The following is a 20,840-nucleotide window of genomic DNA, read 5'->3' on the forward strand; positions in this document are numbered from 1 at the left end:
GATAAATCCTCTGGCTGACACACAGTGAAGGACTGGCAGGAACATGCATATCCTCCCAGCTCTGAAGGATGCTTTTATTTCCTTCTGTCCCACAGCTGGGCATTCTCAGGCCAGACTGTGCTGGGTGGCAAGAGGAGCTTCTTGGCCATTTGAGCATTTGACATCTGCAGCTCAGCCTGCAGCCTCTCTCCTAGGGACAGTGCAGTTGTTACAGCCCATTTCCCTGCTGCCAGCCCTGCATTAATTATGCCACACTATAATCTTTGGCTGCCTTTGGTGAAGTGCTCTCTCCTTCTGTTATTTGTTTCTAATTGCTTTATTGCCTTATTTTTGAAAGCGTAAAATTCAAAACTGTCCAAATGGGTTCTGCATATAGCAACGGCCTGGTCACCTGATGGGCTCCTCAGCTGGGGTGAATCAGGATTGCTCCAGTTAACAGGGCTGTGCCTACCAGTACCAAGCACAGATCCTGCTCAGCTTTATGGAACCACTAAGAGATTTCCTAAAAAAAAAGATGGCTTTAAATCTCTTTTTACCTAAATGTGCTAGTGACATGCCTGGGGAAATATAAACTCTTCACCTCATGACTGTAACTCAAGGACAGGTTAAATAAACACATTCCCACTTCTTGCACCCCAAAAACATGCAAAATCAGTTAACAACCAACCATACTCAATCATTATTGAACAGAAATATCAAAGTCTTATTTTAACATTGTTCTAGCCATCGTGGTCTTAGCATCAGAGAGACATTGTCTGTGACTCTCCACTGGCCACAACTGCTCTGCAGTGTAATCACCTGTGTACGATGAAAAGGGAAGCTGAGGCACATGATTTGTTTGGGGTTTTTTTTGGTTTTCTGGAAGAAACAGCATGTTCTAACTGAGCTGAGCCAACCAGGTTATTACATTAAATCAAGTGCTCACAGTCTTTGCCAGAGTTGATTGTTTCAAATCTTGATACTGGTGCTAAACTGTGCCTCAGACATCTGGTGATTTAAATCACTCAGTGGTGATTTAAACTGCCTGGTGCTAAAGGAGGTAGATCCTTAGGGGACAAGTATCAGCACTTTCTAAACAGTCAGCATCTCATAAACATCTCAAAGCCAAATGAATCAGCCCAAATGACTTCTGAAACCCTTGCAAAACCTCCTTAGCAGTAATTAAGGCAAGAGGAGCAGGAGGCTGAAAGGTTCATTCATTGCTCAGGAGAGGCTGAGTTGGCCCTGCATGAGCAAGGCCCTGCTTGATTGAATTGAAGGCCTCTGTGAAACAGGTCAGTGCTTTGGCTTACATGTTATGGTTTTTCAGAGCATCTCCATGCCCTGGAGCCACAGAAGCCCAGTCCCTCCACAGGCACAGGCACATTCCTGGGTGGTGGGCTCATACTCCCAGGCAGCCAAGGAGTTTGCTGGGGCTTTCCCTCAGGCCTGGGAGGCAGTTTTGCTTTTGCTCGTGGGTTTGTCTTACTTTTCCTGAGAGTCCACAGAGGCAAACACACAGCCCAGGAGCTCAGGCTGCTGGCTGCCTTGAGATGATGTCTAATCACTGCCATTAGCTAACATCCGGAGCTGCTGGAACACAACAGCAGCTTTGGAAGCACACAGTCAAGGAGATGGGTGTCTCTGCTGTGCTGTGACCATCACAGAATCATTTTGGTTGGAAAACACCTCTGAGATCAAGTCCAACCACAAACCCAACACTGACACTAAACCATGTGCCTAAGGGCCACGTCTACATGTTTTTGATTATCCTAAAATGCAGCAGGCTTTGCCATCCTCTCACTGGTTATCATGTTGCTGTTCACCTGCCCCAAGAGCCCGTCACTGCCCCGGTGCTTCCTGTTCATGGAAGATCTCTGCTGGGTTTTCTCTGTGATGAGCTGAAAACACAACCCTTTGTAGCTTTCTAACAGGGATCATTTCACTGAATGCAGCAACTTTTTAGCAGTCAAGATTTGAACCACATAACATTTCAATTCCAAGTGGTTTTGACTGAAACTTGCAAAGAGAATGCACAAATATTTTAGATGGAAGTGAAAGGGTATTAGCCCTGAATAAACCTGTTCATCTGTCGAGAGTTGCTCAGCTGCCTGTGACCAGCTAGGGTGACAAAGCACATTTCTGCAGGAAAAGTAAGACTTGGATGCACATAGCAAATAGCAGCAGGCTGTAGCTGGATACAATAAATATACCCACAGAATGGGTAAATGAAAATAATTATGCTCTTTGCTAGGCTTACAAGATGACTTTGCTATTTTAATGCATAGTGCCTCTTAATTACATTTTGATACTTCTCTCAACACAGTTTCAACAGGGGAAGCTTTTTGGAGATGAAAAAATTGGTAGTAAACAGAAGATCCATTATTATATGTTATTTCGAGTTATGAAACCCATGGTAAGGAATTAATTTGTTTCCAAAGCAGAGGATTATTTGAGACTCATTGGAAGCAGGCACAGGCATTTCTATCTGCTTGTTGTCACAGCAGGAAGGAGCAGCAGTCTGCAGTGGGTTGAGTCAGGATGTGGATTTAATCCATTTAGCTCTGTGGCTAAATCCAAGATTTCTGGCGGGGACCTTGACTGTGACTGGAGTCACAGCAGAGCCCAGCGAGTCACTTGTCACAAAATCAACATCTTCAAGAGTCCCACTGCAAACGCTTCCCTGCTGGGTGCAGTGGGAACCCCTGGACCCAGGGTACAGTCCACCACGAGTCAAGGTAAAAGAGAGTGGAGAGGGAAAAATAAAGCCAAAATATGAGCCAAACCAAAGAGGGCATCTGCTTGTAGGAATTCTTTGAAGAACAGCAGTGGGATCAGGTGGTGTGCAAGACTTGCAAGTTGCAGCAAGACTTGAGCAAGTGTCTATGGTCAGGGTTGGGTGTTAGTCTAGAGACAGAGCCTGGGTGAGGGGACACCCATGTGCCAGCATCCTGGGTGAGGGGACACCCGTGTCCGGGGTCCTGGGTGAGGGGACACCCGTGTCCGGGGTCCTGGGCTCCTCACGCTGCCTCCCTCCGCCCGGGGCCGCCGGGCCCTCCGCTCCCACCACGGCAGTGCCACCGTCCCTGATCATACATATTATGGAGAATTTAGGGAAGAATTTCTTCGCAGAAATTATGATTAGGCATTGGAAGGAGCTGCCCAGGGAGGCGGGGGAGTCATTTTCCCTGGACGCGGCTCTCAGTGTTCTGTTCTGTCACAGGCTAGACGCGACGATCTCAGAGGTCTTTCCCAGCTTCACTGATTCTGATTAGCAAAAAGCCCCGTGTTTTCACCCAGCGCTTCTGGCTGGACACCACATGCCACCCAAAAAAAAAGGGGGTTTCGGTTTGGTTTTTCTTTTTATTTTTTTTTTTTTAGCCTTTTTGCCCCAAACCCCAGCGCCTCCTGGCCGCCTGACCCCCCCCTCTCCTCCCATCTCCCTCACGGCCACACGCGCGCGCGCCCCGGGAGGCGCGGCCGCCCCCAGCCAATGGGCGGCGCGGGCGCGGGCGGGGCGGGGCGGGGCGCGGCGCGCGCCGGCCCCGCGCGGCCAATGCGGGGCGGGGCGGGCGGCGCGAACGGCGGCGCCGCGGGGCGGGCGGGACCCGGCGGGAGCGCCGAGCGCAGGTGAGCGACCCCCGGGACGGGGCGACCCCCGCGAACGGAGCCCCCCCGAGCTGCGAGCCCCGAGTGCCGCGCTGGGGGGACAGCCCGCGGAGACAGCCCACGGGCAGCGTCCGGCGGCGGTGAAGGGGACGCGGGTGGGACGCGGTAGTCGGCGCGGGTGGACACGGGCGGCCGCTGCATCCCCCGGGCTGCGGAAGCCGCCGCCGCGGCGCGGCCGGGGATGCGCCCGGCAGCTACAGCTCCAGCTCCGGAGGTGATGGTTTTACCGGGCTCAAAAATAAATGGGAAAAAATAAAATCCTTCCGAAGCTGGGGTTTTGAGCAGTGTGGGCAGTGCCAGCCATCTCTCGAGGTGGGCAGAGAAGAAGGTGAGAAGTGCGGTGAGCTCCGTGCAGGTTTGTCACGGCTTCCTAACCCTCCTTGCTGCCCTTGGGATCGGCCTGAGCTCCTCAGAGTTTGGGTTTTCTCGTGGGTGGGTGCCCCGGGCCGGGCCGTGCTGCCCCCCGGGCCGGGCCGTGCTGCCCCCCGGGCCGGGCCGTGCTGCCCCCCGGGCCGGGCCGTGCTGCCCCCCGGGCCGGGCCGTGCTGCCCCGGCCGTGTCTTGGAGCTCGCACCTGGCAGCCAGGCTGGGTGAGACGGGCTTTTCTTCCTCTCTGCTTGCCTTGGCTCTGAGGGACAATAACCTGCAGCTCCCGATGGCCAGTGTGCTGTGAACTGCTGATCCTGCAATGGTACCACTTTCTTCAGCTGCTCTGATGAAGGTAAAATTACCGTTCTGTTGTAGTTGTAACTTAATGGAGAAGGTTTTGTTTAATAGGAAGCTGTTGCTTTTCTGTTTACAGTAGTCTGCAATTCCACATTAATCTTCCCATCATGTGTTAACTTCCTCCCCCTGAGGCATCTCTGGCAGCTTCAGTTTGTTCTGGAGTTTGACACGGGATGGCTTTGAAGTGTTGCTTTCCAAACTGGATAAGGCGAGCAGAGAGCTGCTATCTCAGTTGCTTGAAGAGAAGAACCAAAGCCAGCGTGCTGGGGCTGTGCTCCAGCATGTCCCGTGCATGGTTTGCTGTGTGAGCCCTGTGCTTGGGCTGGGGTGCATGGTGTGAATGGGATTAAACTCCAGGCAGAGCAATAAAATTGCTTTCCTGGGCTTGCTCCCTTGGCTTTTGCCTGGAGAAGGTCAGATCTTAGCAACCAGGAGCGTAAGCACCGGGCTTTTATCATTCCAGCAAGGAGTTCAGGCATGTCATGGGTTGGTATGGGCTGAAGGCTGGGCTTTAAGTCACAGCAGGTGCCAGGCCACCAGGTCCCAACAGATTCCTTTCCTTCAGGGAAGCTGTGTTTGTTGGTGTGAAGTTCCTTCTGTCTGGAGCTGTCTCCAGCTATCTCTCCAAGAGTTTGGGATGGCTCTTGTGAGTTGGAGTAGTGTGTGAGTGCTCCCAGGACAGCTCCTGGCTCAGAGAAGGTGGGCAGAGCTGCCCATCCAGGTGCTCCTGGAGTGAACCTGCCAGGGGACCTCACCTGTCCTGACATTGCTCAGAGCCGTGAGTTTCCCCTTCACTCCACACAGCCAGAGGATGCTGTACTTCTGCCATGGCTTTCAAAGCCTGTGCTGCTGCTCTGTGCTCTCTAATTAATGTCCTCATTAAATTGTTGCCTGATACAATTGTCCTTGCACTAGCTAGACTTTCAAGGCCCAGCTTTTCTTTTGCTGGGAAGGGGTTGTGGGATTTCCCTTCCCCTGCTGGGCTGTTGTGGGGTGGCTGCAGCAGGGATGTGCTCAGCCTGCAGCAGAGGGGATGTCTGGAAGGATGGTGTTGCAGTGTGCTCTTTGCTGGAGCAAGAAGCACTATTTAGGCAGTGGTCATGACAAAAATTTCTGTGTTTTAGACCTTGGCTGGGTGTGAAGAGGTGGCACTGTGCTGTGTCACTGTGCTCAGCCAAGGCTCTGCTTGCAGAGTGGAGCATCTCTTTTTGCTGGTATTTGTTCCCTGAGGTTGTTAAGACAGTGGTTAAGCTTAGCATGGTTGGAGAAAAGTGTCTGAAACCTTCTAAAGAGAACAGCTCCTAATAACTGATAAAGTGGAGAAGGATCCTGATCTGAAAGATGGTGTGGTGGGAAGGAGCCACAGTGATTTCCATCCGTGGGTGGGAGGGTGGCTGTTGGTTTGTGGTGGTGGGTGAGGTGTGAGTACATGTGTTCCAGCCCTTCAAAAACTGGGATGTTTCAGGCTCGTGTATTTGGACACAGGTGGTGACTTTATGGATTGAGTCCTTAATCACAGAAAAAGATTTTATAGACTGTGTCATTGGTGCTGAGGTGCAGTCAAGGACTGCAGAACTTGCAATTCTAACTTGCTTAGGAATTTGCAGCCTGGATTTGTTGGTCACTTCTTCTACTACTTCAAGTTTTTAGAAAGATTTTTGTGTTTCATTGCACTCTTCAGTTTTATTATATATTTTATATATTAGATATTCACTTTATTTTATATTTTTAGCACAAGTGACATGGATATAAACAGAGGGAGAAGCACAAATGTCATACGTCAAGTCCCTGACACTGGAGAAATTTTGTTTGTTATTTTCAGGTGCTGGTGTCCCTGGATGGGGAAGTTCTCCTGAAAGTCCAAACCCTTTTGAGGACACAGCTTTTCTGTGGGCTGAGGCTGGCAGCTGAAAGGAAGGGCTGTCCCATGGCAGCTGGGAGCTTCATATCCCACAAAGCTGCTGCTTTAGGGAGTGGACCTGGCCCAGTATAAACCCTTGTGTTTTATTTCTTGATGGCACCCAGTGCATGAGCTGAGTCATGCTTTGTGCATAAGGTGTGGTTTGTTGAGGACTTGTTTCTTTTGGGTTGCTGCCCTGGGAAGGCATTAGTTTTGGGTGAGTACTGCTGAAATAGTTGTAGTTTTTGCTAGAATCTGTGTGGGATTAATTTAGGCTGCTCGTGTCTGGGGTGATTTCAGTGTTTCTGCAGAGTGGTGGCTGTGAAATGTTGTGATGAATTCTTCAGTATTGTTCAGAGAATTGATGGTGAAGTTGTTAGCTATTTAACAGTGACTGCTCTAATTATTCTGGTGTGAGTGTAAACAGCAAGGCTGTGATGTGCTGGAGCAGCACTGGAATATGTGTCTTTCTGAGATGCAGACAAGCTTCTCCTTTCTCCTGTTCCTGGGCTGTAGTCTCTGTGTATGCCTTGGACAAGCAGAAAAGCCATGCAAGTCCAGCTTTCCTTTCTGCTGCTCCTGGTGCCATGTGGCAACTGCTTCCCTGAGGGCAGTGGAGCCAAATTCTTGGCCTCACTTCTTCTGCTGCCTTGTGCAGTTCCCTGTCTCCAGTGGTTTGCACTCACTCACTCACAGCAGTGTAAGTGAGGACTGTCCTTTTTAGAGCTGGGGTGTTGGTGAGAGTCCCTGCTGCAGAGCAGAGGGGCCTGCATTGAGCACAGAGCTGTGTGCCAAGGTGGAAGAGAGCAGATCCCTGAAGCCTGCAGCTCCTGTGCAGCATCCCATGAATATTTCGGGGGTGTGCTGATTGTTTTTCTCAGCCAAGTGGCATGTGATTTTGTGACCTTGCGAGGACAGAGCATTGAGTGCTGGGGAAACCCAGGCTAAGTAGCACTTTCTGAGGATGTGTTAGTGTTGTATTTGTGACTGGTTGGGATGGAGGTGAATCAGTGGTCCCAAGGGATGTGAGATCATCCTACCCTGCTGACCTGGGCTGTGGTGCCTGTGTGTGGCAGTTCAGAGCTGTGCTGGAGCCCTGCTCCCAGTCAGGTGCTGCTGCTCTCCTCCTGCTGTTCCTCAGCTCTGCCTCTGCTGCAGAGATTGGTCACAATTCTGTCTTGCAGTCCTGGCAGTGCAGCAGAGCTTGGACCACCCACTCCATGGTTTGTCTTGGTTTTGCTTTGCTTTTGCAGGGTGTATTTATTAACTCCAAGACTGTTTTGCTGTCATGAGACTATTGTGGGTGCTTGTCTCTTCTTCCCTCTCCCACTCCCTGCAGTAGTTCAGATTTCCATTCTACAGAACAGAAGTGAGTCCTAAACCCCCAAAAGAGGTGCTGAGGATGGATTTGCTGTACACAAATAACATGGGCACAGCCCTCTGAAGCCTGTGGTTGGCAGCTGTCACATCTACAGTAGATAAAGCTGAAAGAATTGGGCAGCAGTAGCAAAAAAAAGAGCCAGCACAGCTTTGCAGAGCAGTGTGTGCATGTGTGTACCTACCTGAGGCTGGCTCTAATTATCACAGCTCCCCTGCTGTCCTGCTGATGAATCCAGCCCTGTCAAAGTTACTCTCAACTACCTCCTGCCTTTGTGCTTCCTCACCATGGTACTGGCAGCATGCAGGCATCGCCAGAGCTTTTCTCCTGCCCCTGCACCTCCTCACGTGCTGGATGCTGCTGGTGGCCTCTGTGTGCTCTGCTGCTCTAATGTGGTCTCTCAGAGAGAATTTGGGATGCTCAAAGGGACCCCTGCCTAGAGGAGGGTCTGTTGCTGTTGCTTCATGCTGGGTATCTGCTACCAGACCCTCCCTCTCCCTCATTCCAGCCCAGCCCATGGAGTCCTGACTGTTTGTGGACAAGGAGTTGAAAGATGTGTGAGCTCATTAGGAGCCTGGCAGGGATGTGATCTGAGCATGAACCACAGCTCCTCTGGGGAAGGAGGCTTCTTCCTGCAGTGTGTGAGCAGTGACTGATGGTAGCATGAAAGAAAAAGGATGAATTTGCCTCTCAATGAGTTGAGTGCTGCCTTGGAGAAGCGTGTTCTATTGCTTCAGAGCTTCCTCCCCTGTCCTTTGTCAGTGCTTAGAGGTCAGTGTGGAAAACTGGGAGGGAAGGAGAGATGTAAGAGCCTGAATGAGGGATGGGGGACTCCAGGCAGCTCTTCAAAATGCAGTTTATTACATCCAAGACATTACAGCAGTCCAGGGTGGTGGGTGACAGAGCTGTGCCCACAGCTGTCAGCTCCAGCTGCAGGCAGGCCCTGAGACCCTGAGTTTAGGTTACATTGCATTATAGACTTTTCTTTTGGTTACATTGCATTATAGACTTTTCTTTGCTGAGCATCTTAATGCAGTAGAACCAATCTGTACCTTAACTTTTATCTATAACCTATCATAGCTACTATAATCACCATATTCATGTTACCATTCTCCAATCACTAACAGTCAGTACATTACAGTTTAAGCTAGAAGTTGTGTTTCAGTTTTCTTGCAGTGGAAAATTCTGAGACCTTTTTTCTACTGGCCACATTTGCTGTTTTGTTTGCCTGTGCTCTCTTTCTGCTTGGTAAAAACATCTTCTTGTTTGGGGTGGGTTTATCCTTTGCTCTAAGTCATAAAACCCCTTCTAACTCACACACCCTTTGCCTCCTTGATTATCCAGTGAGACTGGCTCAGCAATTCTTTTCTTCTATATCAAAACTTGCTTTCATTTCTATTTTTCTATTCCTTCTTCAGATTCTACATTGAAAAATCTTTTTGCTAAGCACACGTATCTGTGAGACCTTCCTGTCAAACTTTCATCCTTCCCAACAGAGAGAGAACTGGGTTTTGATACTGGTGATGTATAGAAGGTGGTAACCCTATGTCAAAGAAATCAAGGTATTTGAAAGGCAGGAGAACCTGGGGCAGTGTTCCTATGACAAATTATTACAGTACACATGTGGAAGCCAACCACTTAAACGAGTCAGGTCTCTATTTCGACACTTCCTGACACCTGGTTTGGAAATGCTGTCTGGGTAGTGCTGTTCTGGGATATTGTTTGTGCTGGAACCAAGGGTTTGGGTCTGCTTGCTAATGGTGTGCCTGCTTCAAGTGCAGTATGAGGACAGGAAAGTCATCTGCTGACCTCTCACTGATGACTGCTTTGATGCTGAAATCTGGGTTGACCTTTCTGTGGCTGCCAGGCAGCTTGACTGACAAAGGTTAATGATATCTGAGGCTAGCAGGCAGAGTGTAAAACAGACCTGAGATGAGTCCTTTAGCCCTTCCCTGTCAGCACCTCACCCCCAGGCTGACAGACGGGGCTGGGAAAGTGGAGGATGTCCAAGTGCAGGTTGTTAGGGCAGTCCTTGTTGAGTGCAGGGGGAACAGGGATGTGTCCCCTCAGGGCTGGGGTATGGGGCATAACCAGGATGTGAATTGTTATAGCAGTGAGAACAAGGGCCTCTGGCTCAGCTTGTCCTGTGGTGGTAGTGGACATGAATTTCAGTGTTCTCAGCTGTGTTGTTAATGTGCACACCCAGGTTAGAGAGATCAGGCATCTCTTCCAGGGTGCTGTGTCCTTTCTCATGCAGTTTGATGTGAGCAGTGCTTGTAATTTGCCTTGAAGAATGGTGGAAAAGCATGCTTTATTCATAGCAATTGCTGGGAGTCCATTCCTTAATGCCAGATAGATTGATTTAAGTCTGAATGCAGAATGGAACCGGTATTTTTGGCTAATTTTCAGAATTTGCTGTTTCCAAGGAGCTGAAAAGTGTCTGTACTCCACCTGAATGCTACTGGACCTGTCTTCCATGCAGTATGACCATCAGAGATGCAAGAGGACAATATGAGATTGTCCCAGCTGTGGGAACTGATTCTTCTGTGGCACATCCTCTGAGCCACCAAAGCAATGAAAGAGCAAAACCAGTACAGCTTTCCTTGTGCTCACCCAAACATCTGCCTGCTTGCCTTATTGTTTATTGTGCTAAGAGCATGAGCCCCCCAGCAGGGACAGCATTTTCTCTGTGCAGCATCAGGCCCAGGTGATAACACTGAAGTGCCACAGTAATGGCAAATAAGCCTCCAGATCTGAGTCAAAAAATGGCACTGCTGTTTGCTCTGAGAATGCACAGGGCATTCTGTGTTACTTAAAGAGATGCCTTCTGTTGGACTCCAAAAGCTGGGCTGCCTTTGGTTCAGTGCCTGCCCAGAATCCCAGGGGAAGCCCCCTCCCCTCATCCCTGGCTCTCCCTTGCTTGCTCCATGCCCTGGTGCACCAGCCTCCTGCTGATGCCATGGCTGCAGTGCCAAGGTATTTCTGAGGTTTTGCTGTGAGGTGGATAAAACCACCTGGATTCACTGAGGATGTTTTGTGGTTACTGCAAAGTGCTGAGAGTCTCGTTCCACTCCGGCCTTGTGGACGAAATGAAACCCAGAGTCTTTAATATTCCATGCTCTTTAGGTATGAATAAATTTTTCCTTGCCCTGAAACCTTCTCCTGCTGTGAAATCCATTCCAATCTTTTGTCTAAGACAATCAATCTCCTTCCTTTCCTCTCTCCTCCCATGCCCCAGCTTTTATTAACCTAGAAATGTGCTGACATTTCACCATCAAACTGGTTAGGGAGCTCTGCAGAGTATTTTTGCAAGTTGTCAGTGTAGCTGCCTGCTAAAGAAGGGGAAGGTGGCTCAGAGTTGCTCATCTCCAGGGGAATTTGGTTTTCCTAGCTGATGGCTTTCTGAAAAAGTGTCTGACAGCCCTGTCCATGTCCTGGTCTATCTGTTCCCCTCCAAAGGAAGGGCATCATTGTGTTTCAATACATTTATTTTGGCAGTGCTGTAGCAATCCCTGTCCCACCATGCAGGTGGACTGACTGGAGCCTGTCTGGAGCTGTCCCTTCCACTGTCATCTCCTGTGGATCACCCAGTGCCTCTGCAGTTGTTGTTCTGATTTCTTGGCAAGAAGCCTGTGCCTCACACTGAACCCTCCCTGCTCCACTGCCCAGGAGGCTGAGCTGTCCCCAGAGGAGTTGTTTAGTTCTGCAGGAAGCTGGGTTGGTGGCAGGTGGCTCCTGAGGGGCCTGAGTGAGGCCCCTGTGCTTTCCTGGAGCAGGTGCAGGTGCTGCACTGCTTGGGATGGACTGAGCTGAAGCTTGTTTGGACCTCACAGCTGATACCTTGAAGCAAACTCATCCCAGCCACTCCTTATTTGCTGACATTGAGAAACACCATTTCCAGCAGCAGCTCGGCTATTCCAGAGTCCTTGATCTCCTCTGAACCTCTCTGTGGCCCTGGCATCTCCCAAGCTGGTAGTTGGCAAGTTTGAGGCAAACACAATCAGCTCTCCTGATGTCTTCCAACCTAGCAGTGCCTGGCTCTTGCTGCCCTGCCCCATCCCCTGGCTGGAGAGATTCACCAGAGCCAGAGGATTTGGGGGGATCTGCTGAGCAGCTCCTGGAGGCAGGCAGGAAGCCAAGAGCTGGAGCACAAGAGCTGCTGAGCTGGAGGGGGTGGGAAAGCCTGTCCAGAAGGGACTCCGAAGGTCCTCTGAGATCATTGTTAAATGTGAACAGCCACAGCATCACACAGTTGGGAACTGACCTGCAAAACCTGGAGCCTTAAAGGTTGTGGCAGGGAAAGGAATAAAACACCCCTGTGTTGTGCCCTTGGGAGCCCACATGCTCCTTGCCTTGCTCCTGTGCACAGCTGGGAGCACTGCTGGCTGGCACTGGCACCAGCTGAAGCTGCTCAAGGACTGAGAGGAGCAAAGCAGTTCCTTTACTTTGGAAGCTGCAATGGGAACAGCTCCTGGGCACTGGGGAGGGTGGTGCTGATGCTGATGAAAGCAGATTCCTGCATTAATACCAGATGGAATGCAGCTGCTCCTTCCTGTGAGAAGCTGGAAGCCTTTGGGTTCCCCACACCTCTCACAGGTGCTGGGAAGCAGCTGCTCCTTGCATGGTGCCAGGCAGGTCCCACATCCAGCTCTGCAGTGTGTCAAACCAAACATGCTCTGCTGATTGGGCTGGGCAGAGTCTTCTGTCAAATTATTTGTTCTGGCTGCAATTTTGTCTGCTTTGGAAACTTGTCATTTTCTAGTCTTTGGAGACCACCTCCCAGAAAGCATGGAAATTGTGAGTATTTAGACATATAATAATGATGTAATTAAAACCTTTAATTTTATTTTTCTTGTTTGAGTGTAATTCCTTTGATTTAAAGGGTGGTAGTAGCTAATTGGATTCTGGGCCAGACTTGCACAGGCAGTCAGGGGGGAGGGACTGCAAATGAGTCTAGCCAGGAAATTGCACATTTAAATATAGTTCTTGGTAGGGTCAGCAAAACACCCAAGGGACAAATTAAGAGTAAAATTTCTACTGTAATGTGTTCGTTTTGCTGCAGGCATAATCGTAAGGAAAACAAGGAAGCTTGGGAGTGAGAGGAGCAAATTTCAGGTAGAAGTCCCTTCTGTAGTGCATTTGTGTGTTGCTGCAGGTCTCTCATAGGCAGGTGCATCCTTCTCCTGCCTCTGGGCTGTCTGGCACATTGGCTCATCCCAGGAAGAAACCACTGAAGGGATTTTTGGGTTTGTGGGTGTTAGTGGCTTCAGCGGAGGATGGAAATCTGTAGTTTACATAATGCTGTGGGGCTGCTACTGCTGTTACCAGCTTTGGCACAGATCACCTGGATCACACTGTGGGAGGGAGATGGGACCAGCCAGCACCTCACTGCATTCCTTAATGGGTTAATGGGGACAGCTTTCCCTGGGGGGCTGCTGCCTTCTGCCTGCCTGGGATGGGGCATCTGAACAGGCTTTCAGGAATGTGACTGGGCTCTGTGGCAGGAGATGGATTCAGCCTGAAAAAAAAAATAAATCAGGGAATTGAAGCACTGTGATGGTGTTCACAGGGGTCTCAGGATGAGGGAAGAGATGAGGATCTGACTCCATGTTTCAGAAGGCTTGATTTATTATTTTATGATATATATTCTATTAAAACTATACTAAAAGAATAGAAGAAAGGATTTCATCAGAAGGCTAGCTAAGAATAGAAAAAGAAAGAATGATAACAAAGGCTTGTGACTGACTGAGACAGTCTGATACAGCTGGGCTGTGATTGGCCATTAATTAGAAACAACCACATGAGCCCAATCCCAGATGCACCTGTTGCATTCCACAGCAGCAGATAACCATTGGTTACATTTTGTTCCTGAGGCCTCTCAGCTTCTCAGGAGGAAAAATCCTAAGGAAGGGATTTTTCATAAAACATGTCTGTGACAAAGCACTGGGATTTTCCCTTTGGAAATCTGCAGCCTTGTGGTTTTCCTGTTGGGACCTGTGACCCTTTCACAGATGGACAATGTCATTGTCCCTGCTGGGGACATGTGTGAGGAGTGAGCAGCCAAAACCTGGGGTGCAGGACATGGAGCACATCTGGAGTAACCCCTGGCTGAGAGTCAGCACTGCTCTCAAGTTTGACTAACAACATTATGCTTATTTCTTGATACAGGCATGGCTCAGACCACGTGCAGCAGAGCTCACCTAGTCCCTGGTGGCACTTGGGAACAGTCCGAGTTAGTCCTTGGCAATTGTAATTTCCCTTGAAGGATAAGTTAAAGAAATGTTGCTCGTGATGGGAGATGCAGAAGGGCAGCCTGGTTTATGTTTCCCAGGACCTCAGACCAGCTCTTGGTGCTTCCCCTTTCATTTTGACTGTGTCCCCAGGGGAAGGCCACGTGCTCAGGGAGGGAGGCAGAGCTTGTTGGGAATGAAGCCTGATCCCACATCCCTGCCCTCTCTGCAGAGCTGTTCCCTCTAGCTGAGCAAGATTCCACAAAACCTGGGGATCATCCCACCTCACTTGCAGTATATCCCCTGGAGGGAGAGCTGCCTCACAGGTCTGCAGGTGTGACCAGCTGCATTGTGCATCACTTGTTCTGTATATTCTAATTAATTGTTATTAATTATTTTCTCTTTGTATCCTATTAACCTGTTTTTATCTCAACCCACAAATTTTACTTTTTTTTTTCCCCTCAGTTCTCTCCCCCATTCCTGGAGAGGGATCTGTGAGCAAGCAGCTGTTTGGTGTTTACCTGCCTGCCAAGTTAAACTACAACATTTAAGCTCTATTTTTAAGGCCTGCTTTGATTCTAAGCTCTTTGAGGCAAAGCTTGCCTTTCTTAAAGCATTAAGCACAGTGGGGCAGTGAGCTCTCTATTAATTGATGCTGTTGCCAGGCTATTGAAAAGTTGTAATAATGTGGCCAAATTTTCAAGTGTGGTCTAGGCTTTCTGCCTGGATGTCAGAAAGGGAGAGCCAATTAGAGTATGACCCAAGGAGAGCAGGCTGGCTGGAAGGAAATGTCATTAAGGTTCTCCTCAGGTGCCAGGTCAGCCCATGTCAAATCACAGCTGCCTCAACCTCTAAGTTTCTTCCTCCTTCCCTTAAATTACTTCCAAGTGATTTCTTGCAAGTGTAACCACCTTTTATAACAAGAGAATGAAAACTGGCTGTTTTCTTTAAATACAAACAATAGAGGCTGGGCTGGGGTTGCAGAAGCAAATAGAAGAGATCATTTTCTAACCTGGGCATTTCCTGCTGACCCTGGGCTGTGGTCATGGGTGTGTGTGGTTTATCCTCTCCCTGTGGAGTTGGTGTTGGGATGCCTGAACTCCCCTGTTTGTCTGGCAGGTGTGGTACAAATTGTGTTTCCTGAGCCGTGCTTGTCATGCTGCAGAGCTCAATTGCCCAGAGTGCTGTGGAGACTGAGAAAATAGCTTCAGATGGGTTGTAGACAAATTCAGATGTTCTGTCAGGGCTCCCTGAGTGACTGCTTGGAGCCAGGAGGTGCTGTCAGGAGGCCAAACTCTAAACTTTTCCTCATTATCATGACTATTTTTAAGCTCTTATTTTCTGCAGCAGCGCTCCTCCCAACATCCACTGCTGGCCACTGTTAGAGACAGAAATCAGGGCAGGGTGGATATGTGGCTTGACTCAGTGTGGCTTTTCCTATAAATGATCTGCTGGCTTATTTTCTATAAGCTCTTGACCTCCAGCTCAGACTTGGTGCTGGTTCAGGAGGGAACAGCAGTCACAGTTCCATAATGCACATGTGGGGAAAGTTTCATCTCTTGCATCTCCCTCTCAGCATGGAAGGTCTTGGTGTCAGCTAGAGCTGGGTAGGACAAGGACCATGTAAATCAGAGCTTTCTGTAAAAAATTAATTTACTTATTCTGTTTTCCTTCTGAAATGAGACCTGTGTGAAGCTCAAGCTGTGCCTCCTTGTCTGTCAGTCCTGTCTCTCACTCTGCAATCCATCAGCTTCTGGAGCCTTTGTCCTCCTGGACTCAAGTGTCTTACAGTGATTAGGGCTGCAAGGATTTGTTACAAATTTTCAAGGAAATGGGTGTCCAGGTAGAGGGGGAAGATGTTGTGGGGAGGGAAAAGTGAGGGGCTCCAGACATTACTTCTGCTCATACAGGACAAGGTGGCTTTTGCTGCTTCTCTCACCTTCAGTCTCGTTCCTGCCATCATTCTGGTGCCATTCTTTCCCTTTTCCTGCCCTTGATGCTTGGTTCTGGAGAATCCTTGTCCTGTGACCACACCTGAGGGTCAGCAGGGACTGCTCTGACTCAGGGCTGGGCTGCTGGGAGACCACTGCTGACCAAAATTTGGGTTATTTGGAGAAGCAGTGGACAGTGATGGTGGGGTGTGTAAACATCAAGCCTCAGAGCTACTGCAGGTTCTCTGTGGTGGAGCAGAGAGCTTGGGGACACCTTGGAGGTCCAGGATGCAGGGAGGTTGCCTGACCACAAATTTTACAGAAACCTGAACCCTAAGAGAGCTTAGAACCCTTCACTGCACTGCCAGCAAGGCTCACTTGGCTCACTCACATGATGCCACGTGGCCAAGCCATTGCTACACTGATAGAGCTGGTGTCACTTTAGGATGACACTAGCTCTGATCCTCTAGGATGATCCACCTTGGACTGCCGTCCTGAGCTTTCTGAGACTGTTTTTCCCTTTAAAACTTCACCTGGGAGCTTCCACAGGACACAGAATTTGTAGTTCTCTCTCTAATACTTCGTCCTCCTGCAGTGTTGAGCCCTCTTGCCCAGAGGGAGGATGATGCTATGGTTTGAGGTCAGGGTGAGCTGAAGAGTGTCAGGTTAAGCACAAATTTATATCATTAAAGGAGCTGGTGGGATGTTTGCATGTGGGTAAGGAGTGGGCAAACTCAGTCCAGCTCAAGTGCTGGCTAATAAAGAGTCTAGTACAGAAAATAAGATCCTCAGAGGAGATTTAATAACTGGGGAGAATAATTGTAAACTACTTCAGAATATTAACCAAAGGCTGAATGCATCCAATTAGCTTAATGAAGCTGGGTGGTTGGGTTCTTTTTTAATCAAACAGATGGGCAAAACATTATGCACAAAAAAATGAGATCTGAATACAATGAACACATTTAATTAACAAATAAAAGACAGAGAAAGGATTTGTTTTTCAACTTGAGAAGTGAAAGCTTCTACTGCACCAAATACTCAAAAAAGAACCTTAAATGTCACGGTGTCTTGAAAGTCTCAGATACTTAGAATTTTTATTTGCAACAACTTGGGTGTTTGGGGGGGGGGGGGGGGGGGGGGGGGGTCAGCCTGGGGCTGGCTGCACCTGCAGGCAGGTGAGTGGGTGTGGAGGCAGAGCTGCATCACCAGCCCCACTGTGCTGCAGAGCCAGCAGCAATCCCTGGCTGCTGCTGGGGGCTGTGCCCAAGGGCAGGCTCAGCAGCAGCAACTTCAGCTCTGCTCCAAAAGCTTTCCCTGCATGCCAGTGATCACCTCTGTTCTGCAGAAGGAGGAGCCCAGGGCTCCTGGTTTAATCAGGAATGAGGTCAGTGTCCTTGGTGTGGTGCTGGTCAGTGTCCTTGGTGCCCTGAGGAGTGTTTCCCTGCTGGCCTCTGCTGTGCCCTCGGGTGTGGAGCTGCTGCTGCTGCTGGCCCCAGTCTGGGAGATCAGTTCCCACCAGGTCTCACCGTCCTTGCTGCACCATTCCTGCTATTCCCAGCACAGATAAACTCCTCTCCTGCCTGTCTGACAAGTTTTACTGGGCCACAGGAACCTGGTGCAAATCAATGCCTTCCCTCTCCAGACAGGAGACTCCTCTCCTTGCAGACCTGCAGTGCTTATGTAAGTGTGAAATACAGAGCTGTAATATCAGTCTTGCCAAGGCTGGGAGTGTTTGCTCTAGCCTAATAAGCTGAACAAGCCATTTTGATATTAAGCCTATAATAATAACACCTTGTAGCTGAAGAGTGTGTTTTTCCCCATTGGTGGATTACTCAGCCCTTTTCTTTTGAGGCAGTGTTGAACAAAAGCAGAGACTTTCCCAGACTATGTTTAATTAAACACAGCTCAGAGATCTCTTCATTTCAGTGCTCTGCAGTCGCATCTCCAGGGCAGCTGCAAATGGAACTTGTGCTCTGCCAGTGCATGGGCTGGGCAGGTCACTGTCTCCTGCCCAGATGTGCCTGTCCAGATGTGCCCAGTGGTGGGAAAACCCCAGAATTGCTCCCAGTTGTGGGGACCCACAGGCTCCAGCTGCTTTTGAAGCTCAGCAGGGGCTTGGTCTGAGCTGTGCAGCCCAAGCAAGTGGCAGCTCAGCCAACATGCAACTCAGATTTGGGGTCCTAATTTCTACCTGCTCCCTTTTTTGGTAGCTTATGTGGCTTTGGGAGCATTTTGAGTGCAATGGCCTGGTTATCAACAATCATATGCAGAGTGAAGGCTTTAATTTGAAGGCTCCTCATTTCTGCCTTAGGAGTTACCCATGAGCAGATGGTGATATGCTCTGGTTTTGCTTATTCTTGCAGATTATTTGCCAGATAATTTTTCTGACTAATCCTTTGGCCCACAGACTGTTTATAAACCTGGAGTCAGGTTTCGGGTAAAAGCACTTGTGTTTGCAAATTTTAAAATCTGTTCCTGTGCTGGCTTGCTGGTGTCACTGTGAGCAGGAGTGGCAAATGCCCTCTGCACCATGGGAGAGAGGCAGCTCCTAAAGAGGAGCCTCCTTCCCAGTGACAGGATGAAAAGAACCACGTTCATGCCTTGTTTGGGGCTTATTTTATTTTAACCTGAAGTCCTAACCCCAGCATCAGTGCTGTCATACAGGTTGGCCACCCCTGAGGTCACATTGCTGGTTCAGATGGTGTGGAACTTCTGCTGCCACAGAGTTTGTGTCCTGTGCGGGTGATGCTGCATAACCTGTGCACAGCAGAATTTGGGGGATTTGCCTGTATATGGCTGGGCAGGACACTGATACCAGTAGTGGTGGGGGCACTGCAGCCACTGGCACAGCTCTCCCTGAAAAGTGCTGAAAGGCTGTGGTATTATTATTATTACTATTATTGTTGTTATTATTATTGTATCAGCGGTTGTGATTATATTATTATCAATATTGTTGTTATTATTGTTGTTATTGTTATTACTATTGTTGTTATTGTTTCCCCCTCATCTCTTACCACCTCTACCTTTTAAAAAAAATCAGTCCCTTGGATGTCTCTGGAGAGCTGGCAGTGGTAACTGCCTGACTGATTTATTCTGGTGTTTTAACATTTACTGGATTTACATAACAGCCAAACAATCTGTTTCAGGAGTTTAATATAAACCCAGCTCTAGTGAGTCACATCCATGTTAGCAGCAATGCAAAGAGAGGCAGCTGGGGGAGTGAGGAGGTGACTTTTTCTGGGATTCTGCATGAGAATATATTTCAGGAATGGCTGCCTGAAATATCTCTGACACCTCATAGCTGAGTGATGCTGCCAGTTCTCCTCTGCCATCAGGGATTTGTTCTTAAACTTTCAAAGAGCAGCGGGTGCATCACATCGGGGTTTCCATTGCTGCTCCACCTTTGGGTCTGGGGGCTTTTCCAGAGCCCTCCAGCCCTTGGTGTGTAAAATACCTTTACATGTATCTTCATGCTTGGAGGAGGGAGCTGTGGGAGCAGCAAGATGAGGCCTGTGGGGATTTGCTCTTTGCTTTTTTGAGTTCAAAACCATTTGTTTGTGCCTGACTTTGTGGAGCTGCTCCCCAGGAGGTGCAGATCAGCACAGCAGCAAATGGGGCACAGAAGTGTGCCAGCATTTCCACCTGGGCTCTGCTGACCCATGGGCCAGTTCTGGGGACAATCTGAGCTGGTCCTGTGCCCCTGGGCAGTCACAGCAAAATGTTGGAGCTGTTGGGGAATCCCTGCAGGGACTCCCCTGGCAGAGCCAGGTGAGCAGGGCTTGTTCCTTGGGCACAGCAGGAGTGAGAGCCATCAGCACAGTTAACAGCAGGGGCTTCCCAAAGCCTGGTGTGTAACCTCAGGCTCTTTCCAAGCACTGTAACTTTGGGATTCCCTCCAAGGGGAGTTTTCTCCTACAATTGCATGAACACAGCAAATCTGCTATGGGCAGCCTGTCCCCTCCTGCTCCAGAGGCTCTGCCACCTCTCTGCTGCTGGGGTTCTGATGTGGTTGAGGAATGTGGGTCTCCAGATTGAGTTTTCACTTTTGAAAATCCCAAGCAAGACCCAGCTGGGTTTGAGCAGCCTGGTGTGTGCTGCTGCCTGGGTTTGAGGTCGGCTGTTCAGCTAAGCAAGTGCTTCTCTTGCTGCTTATTTGAATTCTTGTCTTCAGAATGGAAAATAAATGCTGGCTGATGAGATCTATTACAGCACTAATTTTAGAGTATGCCAAACAGTAGGAAATTGTTTTCAATCTTCACTCTCATTTCTCCTTTATTTCACCCTTCCATTTGTGAAAATTGCTTTTGTCATTCTTCTAAGTGCCCAGTGATGTCCTGCTCACTGATATCTTCAGGCATTCTCCTTCCAGCCCTGTTTTCTGACATTTCTTTGTTCACCCACTTGACATTGCGGTTAGAGGAGCTCTCTCCAGGGTTCAGGCAGCAGTGTTGGCACGATGCAGGCACTGAGTGCTCAGCCAGCTGGGGTGTGAGATGCCAGCAGAGCCCCCTGTGAGCTGGGGGAGCAGGGGAGGCAGCACCACAGTGGAATTTCTTATCCTTGAGTGCCCAGGGCTTTGTAAGTCTTTCCAGCCCCACCCCAGCCTGCTTTCTCGATGAGCAAGAGGGAAAATATGAATTTCCCTTCTCTTCTGGTGAAGAGTTTAAGAAGCAGTCCCAAAGCTTCAGTGTTTGTCCTTGGCATTAATGAATACCTGAGCCATTGCTCAAGAGGTTGGAGCAGGCAGCAAGTTAGGAATCAAAACGTTTCATCAGTGCCAGAGGGAGCAGTGGTTCACAAAGTCTGGATTTTTAGGACATGATTCCTCCTCACAGATGGAAGGTCTCACTGGTTTGAGAAGAGCTTGGGTGGTGGTCTGCTCTGAAGCCTCCAAGGTGACTGCAGACACCAGTCCCTCCCTTAGCCCTGCTCCTGGCTCACTACTGCAGCCTCACTGAGCTCCACATTAAAGCTGGTGGCACAAGTCCAGTGGTTTCACCCTGTGGACTTTTCAGAGGCTCTCTGGAA

At 49.3% G+C, this 20,840-nt stretch overlaps 1 protein-coding gene across 3 annotated transcripts in view; it reads left to right on the top strand.

Moving 5' to 3' along the window:
* Positions 1-3,571: 3,571 nt before the first annotated feature.
* The window catches only part of CAMKK1 (calcium/calmodulin dependent protein kinase kinase 1), a 99,933-nt gene continuing 82,664 nt past the window's right edge, over positions 3,572-20,840 (top strand). For 2 of the 3 annotated variants that reach the window (XR_010784804.1, XM_066563515.1), the window contains exon 1: positions 3,572-3,609. The gene's annotated coding sequence lies outside the window, so the exon portion shown is untranslated. Of the gene's footprint in view, positions 3,610-4,326; positions 4,369-20,840 lie in introns of those variants that run through there. The other variant, XM_066563516.1, reaches the window with a different exon arrangement.

This window comes from Molothrus aeneus, chromosome 20, assembly GCF_037042795.1.
Source record: "Molothrus aeneus isolate 106 chromosome 20, BPBGC_Maene_1.0, whole genome shotgun sequence".
Classification (NCBI taxonomy): domain Eukaryota; kingdom Metazoa; phylum Chordata; class Aves; order Passeriformes; family Icteridae; genus Molothrus; species Molothrus aeneus.